This window comes from Mus pahari, chromosome 8, assembly GCF_900095145.1.
Source record: "Mus pahari chromosome 8, PAHARI_EIJ_v1.1, whole genome shotgun sequence".
Classification (NCBI taxonomy): domain Eukaryota; kingdom Metazoa; phylum Chordata; class Mammalia; order Rodentia; family Muridae; genus Mus; species Mus pahari.
The window spans coordinates 108065465-108086109 of record NC_034597.1 but is presented as its reverse complement, the minus strand read 5'-3'; the positions used below and the strand labels follow the sequence as shown (position 1 = coordinate 108086109).

Sequence of the window (20645 nt, the reverse complement as noted above, 5' to 3'; positions counted from 1 at the left end):
AGGCAGAGGCAGAGAGGCAGAGGCAGAGGCAGAGAGGCAGAGGCAGAGGCAGAGGCAGAGAGGCAGAGGCAGAGAGGCAGAGGCAGAGGCAGAGGCAGAGGCAGAAAGGCCTGCAGTTCAAGACAGCTCCTCCTGCTAAACTGCCCAAACACGGGGCCATAAATTCACAAAACTTGATAAAATGAATGAACCCATAAACGAAAGCGTATGTGGGCCCAGAAGAGACCTAGGGCATCGGCAGGAAATAGTACAGAGGCACTAGGGTGATAAAAAGAAGAAAAAAATTCCCAATCCAAATCTGAAACCTCCCTACATCTAAACTTTTTTTTTAGACAGTGTCTCACTCAGTAACTCTGGCTGCCCTAGATCTTGCTATGTAAACCAGCTGGCTACACAGAGCTCTGCCTGCCTCTGCTTCCCAGTGCTGGGATTAAAGGCTTGCCCCAACATACCTGGCCCACATCCAAAACTTTCTTGAGCCCCAATATAATGTCCCAAATGGAAAATTCTACACCTGACCCAGTTTGACAGACTGAAAACATTTGGGCTAGCTTCATAAGACAGAAAGACAAACAACCCTATGTTTGGCCCATAGGGTCTCATTCCCAAATATTCCAATATCTAAACGATATTGAGGTCTGGGAGAAAATGTCTCCAGCCAGCATCAGGAAGATGTGAGCCAAATGGAAAATGGCCAAAAGGAGCTGCTTACTGGTGCAAGCGTACACTTACAGAAAAGTGGCTAAGAAACGTGTAAGGGCTAAAGGGGGTAGGAGGTTAGTTACAAAAGACAGAGAACATCATCTGTGTGGCCCTGAAGACTTGGAAAGGGAAAACAGACAAAACAGAAGAAGGAAAAAACAGAGAAAGGGAGAAAGAACAAAAAGAAGTTGTTTAGTGCAGGATTTAGAAAAACATTCCAGAAACTAAAGATAAGCCGGGCAGTGGTGGCGCACGCCTTTAATCCCAGCACTTGGGAGGCAGAGGCAGGCAGATTTCTGAGTTCCAAGGCCAGCCTGGTCTACGGAGTGAGTTCCAGGATAGCCAGGGCTACACAGAGAAACCCTGTCTCGAAAAACAAAAACAACCCAAGTTCTTATAATTAAAAAAAGCACACTGGGGATGCAGAAAATGCCGCCAAGCTTAAGGACCTGAGTTCAGTCCCCGGGACCCACTTTGCAAAGCATGACACGGCACATCTGTGCCGACGACACTCAAACACTCAACCAAACGGATACAACAGAAAGTTTAAAAAATTCTTTTTAAAGGCGTTATCACATCCTACTAGTAAATAAACCACTACCAAGCCACTTCATGGGTCTTCCAAAATGAAAAGACAAATGCCAAAATATTCCCAAACATTCGAAGAATCAAAACATTAAGCCAGGCAAAGATTCACCCAAACATAAACAGCCAGATGTGTTAAATGGGTGAGAATTCTGGGAATATGACTTGGAGTCCCTTAAAAGAAACTACTTGAAGATAAACCAGGAAAACTAGAAGTATTCAGACAACAACAAAAAAATAGCTAATTCAAAAGTTATTTCTACTCTAGAGAAAGGCTAAACAACTGCAGTGGCTGCAAGATATCATAACTCCTGCAAACATAAAAATAGTAAGACCAAACACTTGTCAGGGAAAGGAGAAAGCACATAGCTGAAATGCCCTGTTTCAAACTGCAACAGGCTCTGTCCAGAGATGTACACTTGCTAGGCATACCCGCTACAGACATGGTTCATATCCACTAGAATGGCTGCTAAAGACAATGATAAATATCATCAATAGTGTAAAGAAACAGGAACTTCCCTAGACTGCCAGTGGCCAATGGGAATAAAAATAGAGCAGTATGAAGAACATTTTGGAAGCTTTCTAAAAGTTTGATCAAAAATTTAGCATCCAACCCATTAAACCCTTGCCCCAATAACTAAGAAAATTTACACCTAGGGCATTGCCCCAAGTCAAATGGAAAAATAATGAATGGATGGATGGATGGACGGATGGGTGGGTGGATGGACAGACAGATGGTGGATACATGGACAGATAGGTGGATGGACAGATGGTTGGGTAGATGGACAAGCAGATGGACAAATGAAAGATGGGTAGATGGATAGATGGACAGATGGATGGATGGATGGACAGACAGACAAATGGATGGATGGATGGATGGATGGACAGATGGACAGACATGAGCAGATGGATGGATGCATGGACAGATGGGTGGACAGATGGACACATGGATGGGTGGGTGGATGTACAGGCAGATAGATGTATGGACCCAAATGTCCTTTGGCTATCTCAGTACAGAAACAAAAATGTGGCAGATCCACACAAGGGATCATATTCAGCACCAAGAATATCAGTGTTAATACATAGGATGATGTGGATGAATCCCTCCCAATCAAAAAATGTATTATAACATGAAAGAAGTCAGAGGCAAATAACTATGCATATATGGCTCTATTTTCCTACTAAAAACAAAGGCGGTGAGGTTACACACCCACGTGCACAAACACAACCACGCATCACAAGAACTCCAGCATAGGCCTCCGTGCTGGCTACCTCGAGGTTCCTGCAGATAGCTAGTTCACAGTCCATACTGTTGGGATAAGAACCCCAGTAGCATACAAACAACCAAAAGAAACTTCGCAGGGCGATTTCGTTCTGCAAAAAACTATGCCCTGGAACCCCAAACCAGGCTTTGACGTGGGAGCATGACCTCACGGTGTGAAGAAGAGACTGGCTGACTGGCACAGTGGGAAAAGATGAGATTCAGAGAATATGGGCCTTTATCAGGCTCACTGCCTTTGGTAGAAGAAAAAGAAAATTCTCAGAATACTGAGAAAGAGTTTATTCCTAGGATAACTACTAAAAACAGGTTGCTAGGGCGAGGATGGGGAGCAAGGGTTGACCAAAAAGGGCACAGAGAGACTGGATCTTTTTAGAGCAACAGATAAGCCCTGCAAGGTAAAGGTCACAGAAAAGTTCTTTGAATTGTACATAAGGTCCAGGGTTAAGGGGTAGAGGAAGAGTGGAGGGGTGTGGACGGATATGTGATTCTGGTGGGGGTGGGGGATGTTCACCAGTTTTCTCATCACTATGACTCAATACCAGACTTGAGGCAATTTCAGGGAGCATTTATTTGGGCTCAGGGTTTGAGGGTACAGTCCATCCCAGCAGACGGCATGCAGGCAGCATCAGCTCCAGGTATCTGTGGTATCAGTGTGAGACTGCTTGCTCTTACTTAGCAGACCAGACACCAGAGAGACTGGAGGAGGAAGTCAGGCCCAGCTATGACATTCTAGTCCCACTCCTCAGCAAAGTCAGCGTCCGGCCAGTGCTGGCCAGTGCTAGCACAACCTTCCTCAACACTACCTGTCCGTAACCACAGCACTGGGTAGGAGACAGGGGTGGGGAGCCAAGAGCCAAGAAGACAAAATAGCAGGCCTCAGGTTCAGCCGCAGACCTTGCCTCAAAAACAAACAAACAAACTAAAACAAAAAATGGTATAGAGTATCGTTTCTAAATCTGAAAACACAGATGTGTACATTAGTGCTCATAACAGTAGCAAGATTACTGTTACAAAGTAGCAAAAACTATTTTTATGGTTGAGGGTCACTACAACATGAGGAAATGGGCCTTGCAGTATTGGCAAGGTTGAAAATCACTGATCTCGAGCAATAGAGGAAGACACTGGAGTCCCACTGGAACCTTCACATGAACACACATCTCTGCCTCTCTGCCTCTCTGCCTCTCCCTCTCCCTCTCTCTCATACACACACACACACACACACACACACACACACACACACAGGACCCAGAGCCAGGCCCGTGAGATGGTTTATCAGGTAAGCATGCTTTGCTCACAAGCCTGACAAACTGCCTCATCCAAGACACCCACATGATAGAAGAGCGCTGACTCCTGAAAACTGTCCTGTGACCCCACAAGTTAATAAAAGCAATAAAAACTCATTTTTGCACAATTATACCCCACCTATTTGTTGCCTACTAGGGTGTAAGCAGGTCATTTTCCCTCTCCTTGTCCTGCTGAGGATTCCAGCCCTATCAAGAGCATAAATCTAATGAAATGTAGTCAGTGCAAAGGGACACCTCGCCACCAAGACCGGTGACAAAGAATCACTGTGTGCACAACAGTATTCCCCTTCCGGTTTTCAATGTAAGCTGCTTAAAAGTACCAGCTTATGAAAAAAAAGCACCCCACACCCCAAATTGTTATTCACAGGTGAGACCCCGGAAGAAGACAGGCAGGAGCAGACCCTGCCACCTGGAGTCCCTGGGACATTTCCCAATGCCACAGATGCAGAGCCAAGGAGTGGGCATGTGCCCTACTGTGGGGACAAAAGTCAGGGATGTCAAACACCTGGAGCACAAAGGACACAGGGTGTGTGACCGGTCACCAACAGCTCTCTCCGTTCATCTGCTTTGCCCGCAGGAGCAGAAACTGCCAGGACAAAGACACCTTGTGTTCCTGGCCCCTGCCGCCAGGCCCCAGGAGAAGAGAGGACAGAGACAAACCAGACCTCTGCCTGCCAGAGGCAGCACCAAGGGAGCCACTGATGAGGGGGTTCTGAGAGGCTCAGCAGAAGCCTTCGCAGTGATATAGGTTGACTGGTTGATTTTTTTTTTTTTTTTTTTTTTTTTTTTTTGGGCAAAAGGGAGAGTTTTATGTCACCCAGGTGGTTGAAAGGGGTGGGTAGGGTAGCTCAGACCTGTTGATTGTCCACGACAGGGCCATCTCTCCTCAGCTTGGTGGTCTCTCCCCCAGGGAGGGGATAAAGAGCTAAGAAAATTGAACTCTAATCGGAGTCTCCGGTCTTCCTTGCCTACCATAGTAAACAGTAGATACATATAATGCGTTACAGTGTTTTAAGCCAGGCACGGGGTACACGCCTGTACCTCCCACACTCAGGAGACAGGAGCCCCACTATTCTTCAGTGTTCCACATGAGCTAAGTGCTCAACCCACTGGAACCCATGCAGTCGCTCCCCTCTCCTCACCTCCAGTTCTCTACCTCAGCCAGGACTCCACAATCTGTGTTTTAAGAAGTTTTTGAGCGTGCTGATGCAGACCCTACCCTGGGAATCACTGGGGGTTTTTTGTTTGTTTTAGTTTTTTTGGTTGTTGTTCTTTTGTCTTGAAATTCATTACCCAACTGACAATGACCTTGAACTCCTGATCTTCTGGCCTCTGTCTCTCAAACACCCCATGTGCTGTGCTGACAGGGATGTGCCACCTCAAGGGTGAGCTTGGAGCCACTGACGTCCGAGGTTCCAGGAGGTTCAGTGTGGACAAACTGCATAAGCCCACCATCATCATTAACAAAGCTACACAAACTGTCCACCTACCCAGGGGCTCATCTCTCTACCTGGGAAACTCCCACACACTGAATACAATGTGTTTCCAACAGCTCTTGGCAAGGAAAGGGGACAACTCCTGCCCATCAATTTTCAACTCACACTGTAGCTTCTCTCAACAAAGATGCCACCTTTGAGTATGTATGCCCCCACTGATCTGGGCGAGCATATTTCCTGCGATGACAAAACACAACTGGCAAACAAAAGCTCCTTTATCCCCATAGGAAATCAAGAAACCAGGACAGGGGGAAAATAACAATAACTCGACCTTTGATGACTGCCCGACGCGGATTCTGATTGTCAGCATTCCCTCAGCTCTTGTTTTTACCTCCAGGTAAGAAGGCCCGTATCCTAGTCTGATCAAACACCACGGCCCAGAGCAACCCAGGGACGAAAGAGTTCATTTCATCTTACAGATATGCGGCATCCATCATGAAGAGAAGTCAGGGCAGGAATCCAAGGCAGTACCCCGGGGGCAGGGACTGTCATAGAGACCAGGGAGGAATGTTGCCTACAGGCTTGCTCTCTGAGACCTAACCCTTCTTCTATGCCCCAGGACCACTGCCCAGGGGTGACACCTCCTGTGGCTGGACCAGCCCACATCAATCATTAATCAAGAAAGTGTTAGTTTGATGGAGGTTTCTCTTCTCAGATGACTCTAGAGTTGTGTCAACTTGACAGAACTAACCAGGACAGCCAGGGTGAAAAAGACATCAGGTGAAGGCAGACTCCTGTGAGGGAGCCACTGTCTGCCGGCCCCTTTCAGTGTCATAAGAACAGTACCCCAGAACTATAATCTGGGCACATTTCTTATGCCCTCCTTAATCACAGCCACTGGCCAAAGAGAGGTTCTTTTCCTAACCAGCACAGGCCTCCACACATCAGAGCCTGTAATTCCAGAGCCTGTGGAAAGTACCCAATCCCTGGCCCACTGTGAAGGCAAAACCTGTCACCACAGAGACAACTGCCCTATGTCTGAGGCATATTGTCACTCGATGTCACAATGATGGCGCTCATCACCATTCGCAGGCATTCGCAGGCACCTACACCACAGCAACTGCACTTTCCACTTTGAGGGATGGAAAACGGTGACTTTGCACCAGATGGCTCTATCCTTATGAAGGTGGAAGAGAGAGGGGCCACCACGAGAGAAAGCAGGGACTTTGAGATAACTGCTGGAGCCCACATGCTTACTCTAGATGGGGTTGCAGTCTTCAAATCCTCAAGCTTCAGACAGGCTGAAGAACTGGACCTGAACTGGACCTTAAAAACAGGGGAACAGGGTAGATATGGGGGTGCACTCCTGTAATACCAGAGCCTCAGAAGAGGTCACAGGGATGTTATGAATTGGAGGCCATCCTGGGATACATAGGGGATGCTATATTGGAAAGTAAAAAGGGAGAAAAACAATTTTTTTTAAAGTATCAGTGATGGCAGGTAGCCGGAGGAGGTCATACACAGATTTCTGTGTTCGACAGTCTTTATTAAGCAAGCACTGCAGTGCAGTGACAGTCCAGATGGTACATCCAGGTGAGCAGAGGCAAGGAAAGAAAAGGGGAGAAAGAGAGTGATGGATTGTATACGCTCCACCCAGGGAGTGGCACTACTAGGTGTATCCCTGTTGGAGTAGGTGTGGCCTTGTTGGAGTTGGTGTGTCACTGTGGGTATGGGCTTTAAGACCCTCATCCTAGCTGCCTGGAAGTCAGTATTCTACTAGTAGCCTTCAGATGAAGATGTAGAACTCTCAGCTCTTCCTGCACCATGCCTGCCTGGAAGCTGTCATGATATTGATGATATTGGACTGAACCTCTGAACCTGTAAGCCAGCCCCAATTTAATGCTGTCCTTACAAGAATTGCCTTGGTCATGGTGTCTCTTCACAGCAGTAAAGCCCTGACAAAGACAGAGAGGCAAGTGAGACCCATTTGGAACTGAGGACAAAGATGTGTTCCCTCCCAGCAGCTGAAAGATGGAGGCAGCAGGCAGACATGGACACCAGCATCTTGCTCTATACTTAATAACGAGACATATTTTTCACAGCAGTTGTCTGGGAAGACTTAACAGTTGGGAGAATCTTCCCATACACCCTCTCTCTTCATATGGCGTCACATCTATTCGCATCATTTGTGAGAGTGGTACTCCCGTGACAGGTGACGGATGGACCCATGTGATTATTATAACTCAGGTGTGTCACTTACCTTGGGGTCTTGTGTTTATGCCACAGATGACACAGGTTTGACAACTGTACAACAGCCACCACTGCAGTGACATTCAGAGGACTATGCCCAAATATCTGCACTCCATTTACTGACCCCCCTTCCCCAGTCTTGACCCATACCACTGCTCTGTGTCTATCTCCAGATCAGCATGAATCAGAATCATACAGTGCTCAACTGCTGTGAAGAGACACCACAACCAAGGCAAGTCTGAGAAACGAAGGCATTTAATTAGGATCCGCTTACAGTTTCAGAGGCTTAGTCTATTATCCTCATGGTGGGAGCATAGCTTGCACACAGGCAGGCATGATGATGGAGAAGCAGCAGAGAGCTTTATATTCTAACCCTCAGGCAGCAGGCAGAGAGCCTGGTGGGGGCTTTTGAAACCTCAAATTTTTCCTCCAGTGACACACCTCCTCCAACAAGGCTGCATCTAACCTTTTCCAAACTGTTCACCTGGCATGCAAATATATGAGCCTATGGGGCGGCTGTCATTCAAACCACCACAGGGACCTTTTACCTAAGCCTCATGTTTTTAAGGTATATGTGACTGAACAGCTTCTTCCTTTACATTGCTGAGTAATACTCCACTGTATGGGCGTACCACAGCCTGTTTCACCATCCTTCTGCTGGAGGATGTCATGGCTGCTTCCAGGTTTTGGGTTATTTTGAGAACCTTTCCAGTCAAAGAAGTGGAAGGAAGCAGATGTTACCTCCAAGAAAGCAGAATCAACTTGAGGTTGGAAATGACAGACCAAGCCTCAGGGTCCAGGGTAGATAGTTACTATCAGTTCTAGCTCTGGCCAGCTCATATCTGGCTCCCAGCAGGTTATTTAACTGTCTTGACTTGTCAGGTAATTAAGCTTATCTCAGAGGCCCCAGAAGATAATGTGTCTCTTTCAGTTCGTGGGAAAATGGAAGGCTTAGTAACTAACTACATGTGTCTAGAATAAACAACAACAAAGAAGCATTCTAGCTATTTCCTTTAATAAGCCACAAAGCAACATTTGTTACTAAACCAAGCCAACATAGTCCCGGTAGCCTTATTATTTAATAAATAAGTATTCAATGAAAACTTTACATACCGTTTATGATCTCTAAGGCTCTCAGCTGAGGTTTCACACTCTCTAGAAATGAATACTTAAGAAATCAATGTCCGGGTTGCTAGCTGGTGCCTGCCTAGCACACAAGAACCAGAGTCCACCCAAGTGCCACATAAAACAGATGTAATGGACTAAGGCTAGAATCTCAGCACAGGAGCAGTGGAGTCAGGAGGGATGTTAATTCAAGGTCATCCTCCTCAACTACATAGCAGATTCAAGGCCAACCTCAGCAACGAAAAATATTACCTCAAAATGAATAAATAATAGAATATACAAATAAACAGAAAATTAATGCCCTAACCGAAATATTTCTATATCTCTGTCCTATTCATAAAACAAACAAAAAGCCACTTGCCTAGAGCTTGCTAAGTCCACAAAGTATAAATGAGAGCCCTCCCTACCCTCATTTAGTCTATGAAGCCATTAAGGACAGACTACTCCATTCCCCAACTTCATTCTTATTTGAATAACCAAGTAGGCTATATTACCATAATCCAAATGACACAATAAAACACAAGTGTAAAGGGTATTGTGCCCTTCCTTTAGAATCAATGATTAATTACAATAGTGAAATGTCAAGGAAAATATATATAATAAGAAAGTCAAGCCCCTTGTGAAATAATGAGGAAGTTTAAATGTCAGCCTGGTTGACACATAAGGCATTCGATCAAACACTGTTGTCCGTGTTAAAAATTAATGATTAGGAAAGGCACACTGTCGCTGTAACCTGCTTCAAGGGAGAAGCAAATGTTGCACTGTTCACCCAACTGAAGTCACCCTGTAAAACAGAGATCAACAGCCCGGCAGCCTGGCTCAGCCCTGGTCACGACCATCTAGAATATTCCTAGTAAGTTAACTTAATCTTCCCTAGAGTGTGTGCGGGGCTGTCTTCGTCAGCTAATGAAGAGAGACCATGACCATGGCAACCTTTATAAAGGAAAGCATTTCACTGAGGCTGGCTTACAGTTTCAGAGCCTGAGTCCATTCTCATTATGGCGGGAAGCACAGTGGCATACAGGCAGACAGAGTGCTGGAGAGGTAGCTGAGAGTTCTACATCCAGATCAACCAGCAGCAGGGAGAGAGCGGTCCTGGGCCTGGCTTGAGCATCTGAGACATCAAAGCCCACCCCCTGTGACACACTTCCTCTAACAAGGCCACACATCCTAATAGTGGGGGTATACCATTTTAACTTAGCCAGCACTTATGTTGTACCATCTACATCACGTATGGTCCTAGGAGCTTTCTACGTCCCCAGATCCTCACGTCCTCCACTGGGTGTCTGTGTGACAGGTGAGTAAAGCAGCAGACATTAAGACAAACCAACAAACCCTGTGGGCAAGTAGCAGCCAGAGAATGAGATCCAGATAGGCTGATACCCAAGTGCTCAGCCGCAACCACTGCCCGTGCGGGATGACAGCTCCAGGGACATTAGGATGCCATCACACAGCCTCTCACACAAGTGACAATCGAGCTGGTGCAACAGAACCCATGAAGAAGACTGCCGCAGGAATCTCTCCTGGGGAGATTTGAACAAGTGCCTACTCACCAACGACGAGGCAAACTACCGCCCCACCAGAATCCAACCAGTGAGCTTAATGGTCTTAGAGGACAGTGGGTGACTGCAAAGCAGCCACGCCCACCAGAGAGTCTCACTGCAGAATGGATGATAGCTGTGTAGATGGAGTCCCCCCTTCAGTGAGATCAGCCACACCCTGGCAACTCCCTGGGCCATGAGGCCATGTGCAACACGGACACAATTGCATACAGCCAGGAGACAGGTGCAGGCAGGAGTGGCTGGAATCTCAGGTGAGGGACTGATGACCCTCTATGCCTCCTTTTCCTATAAGGAAACATCACCTGGAAGGTTTTGAGGGTCTCTTTGCAGTAGACACAGCTACTATGATGAAGATGGTAATTCAGGATGTTGTGTGTTCTACAAACAGATACCAATGGGAGAAACCCACCAATTGTCTTTTTTCATTTTTCTTTTCTATCTTTCTTTTCTTTTTTCTTTTTCTTTTTCCCCCTGAGTGAATATTAGACTCACCCAGTGTTTGGTAAGCCATTTCTATGTCTAAACTAGGAGTTTTCCAAAGCATTCCACTGGCCTTCTACGCTGAGCCATGGAAACCGCTCAGCCATCACTTTGAAAGGCCCTCCTGAGCCTGGGGTAGACATTAGACAATGCACAGGCAGTCATTGTCCCTCTGGAATTCACTGCTGCATGCTTCAGGACATACTCAGAGGCAGTAGACACTGTACAGATAATGTCCAGAGACACCAAGACAATGCGTCCTTCCCAAAGCCAAACTAGGTGCCCACACAACATGCTACTGGGCTAACACAGAGACAAACTGAACCTCACCTTCTGCCCTGTGCCACGAAAGAGACAGGCAGACAGGACAATGGGTGTGGGGACAGGATAAAAGAACCAGCTGGCATCTGTGGAGACAAGCCCAGCGCCCAATCCTGTGGCTGACAAAGCCCTTCATAGACCACTTACACATTACTTAATAGTCCAGGTCTACATGGTGACTCCAGGCAGGTGCTTGCAAAAGAGAATGTATCTGAGAGCATCCCTGGCAAGGAAGGCCAAAGAAACTGGTCAAATGCCCAGCTGTTCTACCCTTCGGTAGCAGGCTTCCCTGGACAGGAACCACAGACTCCAGTCTCCATCCAGGGCCCCTGTGGCTTATGAAGTAGCATCAGAGTCAGGAAGGAACCAGGCATTGTGTGACCTTTTCCTAGGAGATGTGCACAAACATCTACTCCTCATGACAGACCAGAGACACAATTCTACCTAGATGCAAAATGGTGAACCAGTGAACTCACTTACAAAGCAGGGTAAGGGCTTGCTGATAGGAACTTGGAGGAGCCAAAAGCGGGTGCATCACAGAGAAGCCTCACACAGGATGGGTGATGATGACTTCCCTTAGATGCATAGATGGAGTCTTCCCTCTGTTAACCTCCCACATGCTATTTGCTAGCATGTCCCAGAAGCCATGCGATCACGTGGTTTGGGCAGAATGACTTACAGCTGGAAGGACAACGTAGAAAAGAGTTAAGGGACTTTCAGGTGTAGGACTGATGATCCTTCCCACCCAGTTTTGAGATCAAACATTGACAGGCCAGATCCTAAATTGTAAACATGCACAGCTGTCCTGCTGACGATGGTGACTCTTGTTATCCTCAGAGGACAACCCAGGCATGATGGCAAACGTGTGACTAATCCAGCACTCAGGAGGCTGAGGCAGGAGGTTGGCTCTAAATTCAAGTAAGTTCCAGCCCAGCCTTGGCTACAAAGTAACACTCTGTAACAAACAAGCAAGCAATGGCATGGCCATGCTACAAGTCACTTTACAAAACTCCAACACAATCAGGACAGCAAGGAAGGGTGGAGGAGATAAGTCAGCAGACGGGAATGAAGAACAAGGAAAATGCATGCGCTTCCTTAAATCACACTCCTGATTTTCAAGTAATAACTTGAAATTTCAACACAAATAATTACCTACACAGCAGCCCTATGCATGTGTTAGACACTCTCAGATCGTGCAGACAGAAATAGGAAGACAAAACCTGAGTAACTATTTGCAAATGAGACTACCCTGTCTTAGAGAAAAACCATCGCTTGAAAAAGAATTCTTTTCCAACACGGCACTTTAATTGATTCATTGGGGATTTCTCATCGTACATCCTTCTCATAGTCACTTCCCAGTCCTTCCCTGTGCTCACACCAACAACAATAAAAAATAAAGTCCAATTTGTGTATCATCAATGGCCCAGCCCCTAGATGAAGCTGAGCCCTCCTCTCCCCCCACATCCCTGCTGGAGGTCATCTACTATGGAGGGCGGCACAGCATCCTACCACAGTTTTTAATGTTAAGTTCTCTCCAATTGCTTCCTGTCTAGGCTGTTACCATTTGGGCCTGGGAGACCAGGGAGTTCCGGGGAAGGGAAGGGTTTTCTCAGAAGTCTTCCATGTCCATACTGAATGAAAAGTTTTAAAAAATGAAGTCACTATGAATATTTCAGTTGGGCATGGTGACTCATGCCTGTAAATTTGGCACTTGAGAGGCTGAGATTTTTTAAAAGGGTTGCATCAAATTTGAAGCCAACCTGGGCTACACAATGAGCTCCAGGCCAGCCTGATCTAAAGAGTAATTCTGTGTCTCAACCACAAAGGAAAATTTCCCACTGAAATGTTCTCCTACCAAACCCTCACTGCAGTAAACAACGTTCCTCCACATCAGCGTAAGAGCAAAGAACAAGGCCATTAGAGTCCTGAAGACCACAGAGAAAATACAAAACCAAAACCAAGAGTAAGCAGAAATTAAACAACAGAAGAATTTATAATCTGTTACAGAAAATATGAATAGTCTAAAAGGAAAGACATAAGAAAACAATTATACAATTTTCCTCTCATCTGAGTCTATGTAAATTAATACTCCTGAGAATTGTTTCAAACTTCCAAAGTTTCAGATAAACAATCTTTAAAAAAATTGATGTGTTCCAAACTCTTGATCCTTGAGCCCAAGCAGAACAAAAGTACATTGAAAGATCGTATAAAGTCCTCCTTGACCCTTGACCCTTGACCCAGTAGAGTAGAGCCAGGTGCATGAGGACCGCATGGAGTCAGCCTGGGCTACAATAGTGAGTCTTGTCTCAAAAACTGAAGAGATAAAAAAAAAAAAAATTCCTACCAAAGCAACAGAAAACACTCAAAAGGAGTATCCGCGGTGAAAAGGCTGGACTGGGAGTGGGGAGCTACACGTGTATGTGGGCATGCACATCTATACATATGCATGTTGAGGTACATATGGAGCATCTTCCTCTACTGCTCTCAATTTATTCCCTGAAGATCTCTATAGTTCTATAGTTATTGAGGCCATTATTTTAAAAATGACTAGCATAGGTTTTATTCTATTAAACGTTTAAATTGTGATTAATAATTATCTTTATCAATGCCAGCAATCAATTGTAGATAATTAGCAATTTAAGGAAGTCACAGGTAAGTGAAGAGACAAAGGAACCAAGATGGTCCCTCTAACCACGATCTCAATTAATATGCAAATTTGCTGCAACACACACACACACACACACACACACACACACTGCTCATGGAGCAGTAGGAAACAGTAAAGAAAGAAAACCCATTCAGGAAACACTCAGGCAGTGTGACTAAAGAACATATTAATTTCAAAGTGTTTCATAAATGAGAATGTGCTAAGGGGCTTATTCAAATAGATTTTTTTTTTTTTTTTTTGGACTTAGAAATGGAAGCAATGATCACCACTTCGTTAGGAACAGGTCAGCTTCAGTGTGCCTCCATCTCTCACAGGTTTCTAGGCTGGGAGAACCTGGGTATGGATGCATCTCAGAGAGCACTGAGACCGTACCAGCAGGAGCCAGAGAGAGGGTGTGCCCCAAGGAAGGGCATTGTCCTAAACTCGGACCCTCAAAAAAGCCTCCAGTCCTGTAACATCAGATCTCTGACCAGCTGTTTCACTGACGGCTGCCATAGCAAGCAGATCAAAATTTTGGATGACAAATCATGAACACAGAACACCAGGGGGAAATGAAACAGGGATACACCAAGCCCCACACAGAACATCTTTCTGTAGGCTCTGATTCCACCCACTCTGACAGGTCGCTCCAAATAAAGGAGGCAGCTGGCTGCTCCCACTGGCACACACTTCTGTGAGGGGAAATAAACACAGAGTCTATTTCCTCGTGACTCAGCAGCCATAATTATCAGAAGACAGGAGTTAGCTGTTCATTTTACTTGTTGTGAAAAGACTGCTGAGCCCTGATACAGACACACACACACACACACACACACACACACACAAATGCCTGTATATGTATATGCTCACTCACATACACATACATACTCATGCATACAAGTGCATAAATGTATTCACACACAGGCATGAACACAGGCACAGAAACAGACACATGCACACAGGCACATAAATGTACTCACACATAGCCACAGATACATATGCACATAAATGTATGCACACATGTTTTCACACACATGTACCCATATGCACACACACACACACACATACACACAGGCCACTTGTAGCTTAGGTAAAGTACTGGACAAATATAGTAATCTCATAAAATCTATCTCGCTTGATAAAAACAGAATGGTGGCTCACACCTGCAATTCCAGGGGAAAGTAGGGAGAGGAAGAAGTGTTCCATGTCCAAGGCTAGCCTGGGATACACAAGTGAGCTACAGGGTAGCTTGGGATGTACAGTGAGTTACAGGCCAATCTGGTCTACAATATGTGACCCTATCTTAAAAACAAACAAAAGATAAAGTTTAAGACTAGATAGAAACTTTTAATTACTAGTTAAAGTTGGGCTTTTATTTGTTTTGATTTCAGTGTTTTTGTTTCTTGTTTTTGTCAACTTGACACAAGCTGCGAAAATGCCTCTGACAGACTGGTCTGTGGCCAGTTTTTTAATGACTGATGTAGGATGGCCCTGCCCACTGTGGGTGATGCCCTGGGCAGGTAGTCCTGGGTGGTATAAGAAAACAATGGAGACCAAACCAGTGGCAGTATTCTTCATGTCTCTGCTTCAGCTCCTGCCTCCGGGTTCCTGCTTTGAGCTCCTACCCTGACTTCCACTGATAATGAGCCCTACCCTGTAAGATAAAAAAAAAAAAAAAAAAATCAACCCTTTCTTCTCCAAGCTCTTTTTATTCGTAGGTTTATCAAATGACTGGGAAATTACCTGTACTGGCAAATTAATTTCTGAGCTGCCTTTACTTTCTCTTCAATTTAAAGCATCAACCTGTAGTCAATGCTTTTTCTTGGGGTAAGGGGACAACAACTAACCATGACTAGATGAGAGAAACAGTCAACACTCCAGATCCAGTGGCTAACGTTGGTGGGTGGGTTACCCATCTCTAGAAGCCATTAGGCAGCAGCAGCAGCAGCAGCACAGTCACAAAGCTCCTGTAACTTACCATCATCACAAGGGACATTAACTGTGCAAGCACAAATGTGTCCTTTGTGGTGTAGGTAACATTAAAAAAGAGTAACGCAACCAGGGAGATCTAACATCTGAAACAGGATGGGCTCGAAATATAAACACAGTGGGGCACAGACCGAAATATAAACACAGTGGGGCACAGACAACTTCACTTGATACAATATGCAACAATGTGTTTGTAAAGGAAACAGGATGACAAGCAAAGTCTGTAGAAGTAGTTAAAAGAGCCAGGTCGCTGTTGCTTGCGACCGGCAGGGATGTCTGACTCTGGTCACCTACCCACCCAGAGAAGTTAGCACAGTCCACTGATTGTGAACATGTTATGCACTGAGCTGGCACAGCCAGAGTTATCTGAAAGGTGGGAACTTGAACTGAGAAAATGCCTCTGTAAGATCAAGTTGTAGGACATTTTCTTAATTAGATGGGGGTTAGGTCCAGCCCATTGTAGGCAATCCCTGGGCTGGTGATCTTGGGTTCTAGAAGAAAGCAGCCATGAGCCAGTAGGCAGCATCCTTCCATGGCCTCTGCATCAGCTACTACCTTCAGGTTCCTGCCCTGTTTGATTGAGCTCCTGTCCTGACTTTCTTCCAGGATGTTAAGATGTGAAAGTGTAAGCCAAATAACGACTACCACCCCCGCCCCCGCCCCCAAGTTGCTTTTGGTCTTGATGTTGCATTTGTAACAGCAATAGAAACCCAAACTAAGAACACGCCAAATATTTACTCCTGCACTGATGAATCCTAGAGCCCCCAAAGCATTTTCTGATGTTATGGAGAATGGTTCTCAACCAACAGTGAGCTCATTTCCTTACTATGATGCTTAAGTACAATAAGTCCTGATGACTCCTCATGGCTCTGTGCATATGGCAAAGTGCACCCTGAGTCCAGTTCTATGCCTCCAAAGCTCATTTCACCTGTTCAAAAATCCTCAAAGTTGTACTTTGATGCAGAAAACACAGGCAGGTTATTAGAGGTCAGGAGTGTCGAGGGTCCTCCAATCAAATCAAGTCCACTGACAGAATCCAGCAGTATCTGAGGTTACCATGACACTAGGACATGGCTGGGCATTCCCACCATGCTCTGCATCTAGTGTCTGCTCTCGGGGAGGGTTGGACACGTGTGCATGGCTAAGTCTGACAGCTCAGTCGGTGTTAGAAACACCTAACTGGGGAGGCACATCTGGGGACTGCCCTGGAGTTTGTTTCCATAGAAGATCCCCTGAGAGGAAGACCCACCAGGAACATGGACCACGCCGTCCCACAGCTCTGACACTAAGCTAAAGCAAACTGTCTCTGTTCCTGTGGGTGATCTGCTCACAGTGACACAGAAGTGAGCGGCAGCGGTGTGCAACAGGGCCAGTCCGTGAGTGTGGCAGGGAGGATTCATTTAGTATACTCATGATTAGCAAGCCAGAGTCAAAGAATGCGTGTGTCAGGCTGATGAGATAGTCAATCTACTGCTCACTATTCAAGTATGAGGACCCAAGTTCCATCCTCCAGCCCAGGTAAGAAAACTGCACGTGCTGGTGTGAGCACTGGAGAGACAAGATCTCCAGGCTTTTCCGGCTAGCCAGTCTAGCCGAACAGTTGAGCTCCAGGCCAATGAGGGACCTTGTCTCAAAAAAAAAAGCAACCAAGGAAGACAAGGGTTATCACTGGCTTTCACACACTGTCATGTGATATAATTTTTTCCTAGAGAGATGCACACACTTCTCCTCACCCCAGATAGAGAGCCCACAATGGATCAAAGTCCAATTTGGTGAACCATGAGTTTTATTGGGTTCACTTACAGGAATATGGGTGAGGGGTTACTTACAATAACAGAAATGACACAGACAGCTGCACCACCAAGCCACCCCAACAGGGATGACAGCTCACAAAGCTGGGAACCTGGAGCATAGTGTACAGCCTGCAGGCAGCTCAACCGGTTGGGCCTCTAACAGACAACTGATCTGGTCTCTGAGGCTTCATTGCAGTTTGTCTTGTCTGTCTGACAAGGACTCTCAGCTTCTATGGCTTACTCTGGCAGGGAGTGACCTAGTGAATCTGGTCAGTTTCAGGGACTTCCTGGAGCTGTTTTGAGTTGTTTACCTTCCTTCATAAAGAGCTTTCCTGAGGATGGAATGTTTCAATCTCACAGGAAACTGTTACACACACATTCATATACACACACACACACCCAAATCCCCCACACCCAAACACAAAAAATACCCATGTCTTTATGCTAAAGAAGGGAAATAGCAAATATCATAGATCTATTCCCTACCTATCACCTGACTCCTGTCAAGTTTCTTATGAGGTAAGTTTGGAAGATAGAAAAAGACAGAGAGGGAAAGGTTTTAAGGCTGGAGACTCTCAAGCACCGCTCTCTATATCTCTATAGAACATGGATCAAGAAAAAGAGAATATTTTTCAAACTTTACTGGTGTAAAGACACAAAGATCTAGAATCCATCTTTAAAAACCAACACAATAACTTCCTATATTTCAACTTCTTACATCAATACAAAGATCCTGGCAGCAAAGAACAATATGAAATCCACATCACCCAATGACAAAGGAGCGGACTGCCTTTAATCCCACCACCATTATGATCTGATCGGCTCAAAAGGAGAATTAATAGGAAGCCATCACAGACAGGGACTTGATACCAAGGTCTGGGGATGAAAGGCGAGGACAATAATGACAGGCCAATTCTCACTAAATACATAACACTTGCGTAAGATAAACATGTATAACGAAAGCACAAACTCCCTCTCGAGAGGGAGGAAGAGGCTCTGCAGTGGGGAACACCCATCGTTTCTCTTAGAGCAACTTCAGAGCTCAAGTGTTGCTCCCAAAATTGTGTTTTATCCACATATGAAAGCTTACCTGAGAAACTGAAAATAAAACATGTAAAAAATATTTATTACACAAGGCTGCCAACTCGCTTTGAAATGGAAAACACACCTCTGCTGGATTTGGGAAGTCATTTTTAAGAAGCAAGGAATTATCAAACATGCTTTGCTGAATATGAATTTTATTTAAATATACATTGGGTTTGTCAGGAAACTTTTATTCCTATAATTGGCATAATCTGGTTAACTAATTCACCATTAACTCAAATCCCTTTCTCTGCTGCTCTTTACCAGGTCTTCTAACTAAATCCTTAATTAGTCTTTCATCATCAAAAGCAGTTACTGCCTGCCTATGACAGTGACTACCATAAAAAATGAGCAGGCATCCTTATGAACCGGACCTGACTGGACTGTGGTCATTTAGGCAGACAAAACGATTTAAGAATGAATGTCACACCACATCTGGGGCATATACCCTCAGTCCCAGGGCTCAGGAGGCTGAGATGGGAAGGTCATGAGTGTGAAGTCAGTCCAAGTCTACCTTAACAAGTTGCAAAGACAGCCTTGGACACACAGAGAACTTATCTCCAAATGAAGAGCAAGGGGCTGAGGAGATCTTGTTAATGAAGCTCCTGTCAGAGCAGCGTGGGGACCTAGGATCCCAGAACCATGTTTTAAAGGCCGGGCCTGGCAGAGCCCGTCTGTCACTCCAGTGCTAGGGGAGACATGCAAGCCCTAGTATGCTCTGGCTGGCCAGCCTGACCAGGTAGTGGCCACCATGTTCAGTGAGAGATCTGTCAAAAATATAAAAGTGGGGAACAACAGGGGAGGACCCCAATGTCACCTCTGGCCTCTATATGCACCAAACACAATGCAAGTAAGTACATTACATGGGTACTCGCATATACACACAGAAACACACATGCATACATACATACACAGGCCGGGCGTGGTGGCGCACGCCTTTAATCCCAGCACTTGGGAGGCAGAGGCAGGAGGATTTCTGAGTTCAAGCCCAGCCTGGTCTACAAAGTGAGTTCCAGGACAGCCAGGGCTACACAGAGAAACCCTGTCTCGAAAAACCAAAAAAAAAAAAAAAAAACAAAACATACACACATATACACAAACATACATACACACACACATATACACGCAATACACATATGCATATACCCACATACACACACAGAGACATACAACTGTCAAAGGTCCTATTTTTTCTACATTGTTTAATGATGGCTCAATGAGAGCCTCATCTTGGGGATGTAGAGCCAGCTCAGTCAACAGATAACGTGTCGAATGGAGCCAGGCCACAAGTTCAGTCCTCAGAACCCACAACACAAGAGCAGTCCAGCATTGAGAAGGCACAGACAGATCCCTGCGGCCTGCTAGCCAGCCAACTGAGCCCACTCAAGAATTCCAGACTGCGGGGGAGACTCTGCCTCAAAAGCCAAAATGAATGGCTGCTAAGAAATGGTACCTGAGGCTAGCCTCTGACCTCACACGGGCTGGACATAACGGCACACACCTTTAATTCCAGCACTTGGGAGTGGCACAGGAGCAGGCTGGTCTCAAAGTTCAAGGACTCTCTCCCTTATCTCATCATATTTCAAGACCCAGAAGAGAATGTGCACCGGACACAAAATCTACCTCAGTCTCCCTCCTCTTTGACAAGCAGCAGGCCTCGCTCATGGGAATCTCATGTCTCGTTCCTACTCTGTGGCCAAGGATGCTTGGAAGGCCCTACTCCACTGGAGCGACCATGCACCAAGTATCTGCTTGCCGTATGTAGCCCTGGAGGTCCAGTCTCAGAGATATTCTGGTTTAAGAGTTCAAGCACGCCTCCAGGTCTACCTGGTGACTGTCTTGGATAACCAGGACAGACATTCCCATTACAAGCTACAAAGACTTCTTGTAAAGGACTTCCCCAAGAGTTCTCTTTAGGAAGAAGGGAGCTACAAAGAACAGAGAGCTGACGGTTTGTCCTTCACTGCCCTCACAGGCACAGTGAGGCTGCATGAGGCTCTAAGGTCAACTGGGGCAGGTCAGGAGGTAGCCGGGGTTCTAGAACATTCTCCAAATGTAATCTGTTTAATAAATATTTATTAAGTCG

The 20645-nt window shown here is 45.7% G+C and overlaps 1 protein-coding gene across 4 annotated transcripts in view; it reads right to left on the bottom strand.

The window, feature by feature from the left end:
- Positions 1–20645, bottom strand: part of Farp1 (FERM, ARH/RhoGEF and pleckstrin domain protein 1) — a 237565-nt gene that overhangs the window by 183433 nt on the left and 33487 nt on the right. Inside the window, exon 1 of one of the 4 annotated variants that reach the window (XM_029541597.1) lies at positions 15254–15271. The exons of the other annotated variants lie outside the window; for them this stretch is intronic. The gene's annotated coding sequence lies outside the window, so the exon portion shown is untranslated. Of the gene's footprint in view, positions 1–15253; positions 15272–20645 lie in introns of those variants that run through there. 4 annotated transcript variants of the gene reach the window in all.